Source organism: Lonchura striata, chromosome 3 (genome assembly GCF_050655825.1).
Source record: "Lonchura striata isolate lonStrDom1 chromosome 3, ASM5065582v1, whole genome shotgun sequence".
Classification (NCBI taxonomy): Eukaryota; Metazoa; Chordata; class Aves; order Passeriformes; family Estrildidae; genus Lonchura; species Lonchura striata.
In genome coordinates this window covers 111,971,381-111,977,380 of record NC_140705.1, presented here as the reverse complement: position 1 = coordinate 111,977,380, position 6,000 = coordinate 111,971,381, and positions in this window count along the sequence as shown.

The window sequence follows — 6,000 nt, the reverse complement described above, 5'->3', positions numbered from 1 at the left end:
CTGCCGGATCCCAGCCAGCCCAGCCCTTCCCAAAAGCAGCGGATGAGATCCTCGATTATTTATTTTCCCTCCCGTTTAATCGCGGCGTAGCATCTGGCCGGGTGATGTCTGTCCCCCCACTCCCACAATCGTGCTCCCCCCGGCACCCCGCCGCATATCCCCGTTTGGGGGGGACATTTGCAGCTGCTCAAATCGCAGCCGGTTTCCAGGGAGTTAATCCGGCCCCGATTAGCGCGGGTTTAATCCCGGAGGAAACGAGAGCGGCCCGGGCCGGGCTGCGCCGTTCAGCACCACGGGCGCGGATAGCGGCCAGGGCGGGCAGCGCCGGGGCTGCTGCGGGGGGGACCCGAACCCCGAGTTCTCACCGGGGGGACCCCAAATCCCACCGAGGTCTCACCTGGGGAACCCCAAAACCCCCGAGTCCTCACCTGGGGAACCCCAAATCCCACCGAGGTCTCACCTGGGGAACCCCGAATCCCACCGAGTTCTCACCTGGGAGACCCCAAATCCCACCGAGGTCTCACCTGGGGAACCCCAAATCCCACCGAGTTCTTATCTGGGGAACCCCAAAACCCCCGAGTCCTCACCTGGGGGACCCCAAAACCCCCGAGTTCTCACCTGGGGGACCCCGAATCCCCCGAATTCTCACCTGGGGGACCCCAAATCCCCCGAGTTCTCATCTGGGGGACCCCAAATCCCACCGAGTTCTCACCTGGGGAACCCCAAATCCCACCGAGTCCTCACCTGGGGGACCCCGAATCCCACCGAGTTCTCACCTGGGGAACCCCGAATCCCCCGAGTTCTCACCTGGGAGACCCCAAAACCCCCGAGTTCTCACCTGGGGGACCCCGAATCCCCCCGAGTTCTTATCTGGGGAACCCCAAATCCCACCGAGTTCTCATCTGGGGAACCCCAAATCCCACCGAGTCCTCACCTGGGGAAACCCAAATCCCACCGAGTTCTCATCTGGGGGACCCCAAATCCCACCGAGTTCTCATCTGGGGAAACCCAAATCCCCCCGATCCATCACCTGGGAGCCTCAAATCCCCTCGATCCCTCACCTGGGAGCCCCAAATCCCCCCGAATTCTCATCTGGGGAACCCCAAATCCCCCCGAGTTCTCATCTGGGGGACTCCAAATCCTCCAAACCCATCACCTGGGAGCCCCAAATCCCCCCGAGTTCTCATCTGGGGAACCCCAAATCCCCCCCCACCCCTCACCTGGGGGACCCCAAATCTCACCGAGTTCTCATCTAGGGGGAACCACAAATCCCCCCGACCCCTCACCTGGGGGACCCCAAATCCTCCAGATCCATCACCTGGGAGCCCCAAATCCCCTGAGTTCTCATCTGGGGGACCCCAAATCCTCCCGACCCATAACCTGGGGGACCCCAAATCCTTCAAACCCATCAACTGGGGGACCCCAAATCTCCCCGAGTTCTCATCTAGGGGGAACCCCAAATCCTCCGAGCCCTCATCTAGGGGGAACCCCGCAAATCACCCCCGACCCCTACCTGGGAGAACCCCCCAAATCACTCCCCACCCCCTCACCTGGGGGAGACCCCAAATCCCCCCAACTCCTCACTTGGGGGAACCCCAAATCCCCCAGACCCCTCACCTGGGGGAACCCAGCAAATTCCCCCAAGCCCTCAGCTGGGAGCCCCCAAATCCCCTGACCCCTCATCTAGGGGGAACCCCCAAATCCCCCCTGACCCCTCACCTGGGGAAACCTCCAAATCCCTCCGACCCCTCACCTGTGGGAGCCCCCAAATCCCCCTGATCCCCTCACCTGGGAGCCCTCCCAAGCCACCTGCCTAGCCCTTATCTGGGGATCTTTGAAACCGAACCATTTACCATAATTCAACTCTCAGCCCATCTCATTCCAATCTTTTAACCCAGGCAGGTTTGTGTCTCTTTTCCATTCTTTTTTATTTGCTGTTAAAACTGTTAGTACCCTTATGTCTGACACAAGCTTTGGGCCACAAACATATTTTTTGTTTGGACATTATGGCAGAGTTAATGGTTTTGTTTGGAGAATTTCATAGGTCCATGTTGCACTGGACCTAACCTGTTCTTTATTTCTCTAAGGTTGGGATGTACATGTGGTGCTGTAATGCAAAATAAGAAAAATTGTAGATACAGCATTGCCCAGCTGCATTTTCTTATGCATGAAAGTTATCCAGTGATTTAATTTTATTATGAACTTTAAGCAAAATAATACATTCTGCTGAAAACCTCTCGGAAAAAAACCCAAACCCCTCAAATCCTACTGAATACCCCTTGCTTAGAGTCTGTAGGCTTTATAATGTGTTCAGGCATTCAGGTTCCCACAAATATAGGGGCAGGATATGATCCCTGCCTCTCAGAACTGTGTATCTCTGCAAAAATACTAAACAAACAAAACAAAAACAATAACAACACCCACCCCCGGTGCATTTCTCCTTATCTCTTTTCATCCCTGCCGAGAAATCTCATTTTGCATTGCATTCTGCAGAAACTGCTGCATTTTGTGGCCTGTTGGAAGTTTTGCTGGCAGTAAACGCCCTTTCTGTAAGTTTAAATGTAATTCTGTATGAAATCACAGAGGTATGACCTGAGGGGAATCTGATACTGTCACTTAAAGCAGTGTGTGAAGAGTAATGGCCATTGCCAGGGATCAGATTTACTTGCTTCATGGGCCAGACATATCATGTTGTAGTAAATTGTGTGTAGCTGAAGACATTGATTGCAATTAGCTTCTGAAGTACATGAGAGGTCAGATCTATAACGAGGGATTTTTTTTTCTCTCTCATTATTTCTGCCTGAATGATTATCTTTCTATGGACACAGCTCAGACTGGGATTTTATCCCTGACCAGTACTGGGCAAACGTGAGGGATAAATAAAGAAATATCATATTACGGAATGTGTATGTATAGTAACTGTTTACCATATGCAAGTGTAACATGGTGAGAGTAGAACATTTATGAAGAAGAAATTCTTAATTTAGGCAATGAACTTCTTTTGATTGATCTAATCATTTCACTTGTGTTAATACATTTACTTACCTGATCCCACCAGATGTCCTTTATCAGTATACATCAAGGGCTTGCCTTTGCTAAATCCTTCTGGGAGATGAGTTCTGTTGCTGCCCACCTTAATGGCCCCGACCAGCATCACCTGGGGGTGCCCATGGTTTAGTTTTAGTTTAGTTTTGGTTGCCATGCCCTTCCTGGATTACCCTTAGGATGGCTGTTCTCCAGCTCTGACAGACATCTCCAGCCATGGATACCCCTGACCTCGCCCTGCACGTTGAGTGCTGGCTTGACCTCAGCTCAGGGATGGAGGTGTTTGATGCTGTGGGATGGGCCCTGGCCCTTCCAGTTCCCATGGGGATTTACTATGGATCCCAGATTTCAACACTACCTGGTGTTAATCACTTGATATTCCATAAACAGCAAAATGCCTGAAAGAAGAAGAGTTGGTGTGGTTTTTCCAGGAGCACAGAGTAAACATACTGACATTTACAAGATTCAAATCTAAATAAATGATCATAGACTTAGGACAAAGTCCTATTTCTCCAAAGTCACAGCAGGAATTCGCTTCTGGGAACAAAAAGATAAAGTTGTGTCAATTCCACCATTCTCTACACCTACATTTGAGGGGTGGGGCTGCAATATTTAATGTCTTTCAAATTGCAAAACTGTTTTTCTGCTTTTCTGTTTGTTTGTTTGGGCTTTTGTGAACATGTCTGTGTTTTGGTTTGGTTTCTTTTTAGTCCTTCAAATCTACTTTTCATTCCCCTGGCAGCTGAGGCTTCCCAGTCTCTTGTGGGGAGTCAGGGAGGTACACTAAGCTAATTCCCTGCCCTTGGGGTGGGAAGACTGGAGCACTCACCTGTGCCCTGGCAAATGCTTCAGTGCTTTTGCAGGGAGTGCTGAGTGAGTGGTACCCAGCAGTTCTATACCTCTTTTCTTCCTAAGACTATGAAAGTCTCACCCATCCTGCAAGATGTGTGAGCTACAAACAAGCTGCAATTCTCCAAAACCTCTTTCTTGTGCACAGACCTTCCCTGCTGCACCAGCATAACCTGCATGTGTCAGTGATGGGGAACTACTGCAGGGGAGGGGTGAGGTGGATGTGTTCCATGAAAACAGTTCTAAATTATCTAGAAAACACTCTGGAGAGATGTGTTTGGTCTTTTGATTGCTTCTACTCAATATGATCTCTCTAGGCATGATAATATGTGTCAACTGCATAAGCTTTCAAGTATTAGCATTTAGGCAGACCTTCTCACTAATGCATTAATCCTGCTGCAAAGCTCAACAATCGTTAAACATGTAAAATGTACCTTGAGGAAGAACAAGATGGTTCATTTAAGATGGCCAAAGCACAGCATTTAAATTCTAAGGTGACATGTGATACCTGTATTAGCCTTTTTATGCTTGCCCCTCTTTGATTAATTTCTTAAGACAGTGCTAAATTTGGAAATGTGTGGTTTGGGGTTTCTTTTCAAGAAGGATATGCAAAGCCACAATCTCTCATGCTCTATAAATAGCCATATGTGTGATTCTGTATGTAAGGAATTGTGCTAAGGCTTGCACCTGCCAGCTCTCAATTTAAAACTGATTCTTTTGAGCGCTTTGCCTCTGTGCAGAAAGAGAAGTGTTTTTTTTTTTTTTTACTGAAATACCAGCTGGACAGTCTTTATCTTGTTTGGAAATCACTTGAGTGCATCATCTTTCCCATACAGACAATTATTTTGAACATATAACATTTGTTATAATTTCCCCTGCAGATGCATCTTGATTTGCTGTAGTGACATATTTATGGAGAGGCCATGTGTTTTGCTGTAGATCAGGTGGAACATGTTAGAACTATCTCTGCAAGGGCTTCTGGAGCAATGGAGCAGGTGTAACTGAGAATTTTTCCTTCCTTGTAGCTCCTGTATAGCTCCAATTTTTGGTATAAACACTTCTTAGTCCCTCAGGTAGATCTCTTGCTTAGATAAATGTGGTTGATCACTTTTTTGTTCAGTCTTGCAGGAACTCATATTCTGAAGGAGCAGAAATCAAGCAGAATTTTCTGAAGAAATCCAGCAGTAAGTTCTCCTGTACAAGAACAGTAAACTAACATATTCAGCTCTGCTGCAGATTGTGATATTGTGACAAATTCTGCTCATCTGACATCGTGCACTTTTACCTACCTGAGACAGAAATGGAGAGGACGTAGTAAATTATAGCAGATTTCCACATTGCAGGTTATCTTCTCTTTCTCTTTCTTCTCTCCTTCCCTTTGTGGGGAGGTGAAAGAAATGCAGCTTTTCCTCTCTCTCATGCCTGGTGCTGCTCTTTAGGAATAGCTGGACAAAGTCCCACATCCACAATCCACACCTGCCACAGCCACTGTGTGTTTAAGGACCATTTTGCCTCACATGAATGATTCAGCTACATCAGCCTGTTTCTCCCTGGGGAGGGGTGAAGTGCTGACTTCCCTGCAGTGGTGAGTGGTAAATGAAACCAACCCTCAGCATTAAAGAACAGGATTGTACCAGACTTGTAAAGTGGAACAGCAAAAGGACCAGCTGAGCATTGAAGAAACAATATAGAGAAGTGTTATAAAAGTGGTTGCCTGCAGCAAACATTAGATGGAAGTTATTTTGTGTCTTGACACTGAGTAGAATAAATAGTAATGGTAAATTCTGGAGCCTTTGGCTAGGTGTCACTGTGTTTAGATTTACATTTCATACCTCCAAAGGCTTTTTATGCAGGTAACTGAGAAAAAGGAGCTTTTGTGAAATTGTGTAGTCACCATCCTTTTCTGTTTTCATTAAACCACTTTTTAGAATAGGGATATATAGATATTCTATTGAGAAGTACCCATCCATGGTCATCTCATATCACCAACTCATTGTGCAGAGCCCTGTCATCCTGATTCAGCACAAACACTGAGTCAGCAGGAGCAGGTGAGCAAGAAAACCTGCACAAAGGATGCCTGCAGGGAGGGAAATATTGGCAAGTTCT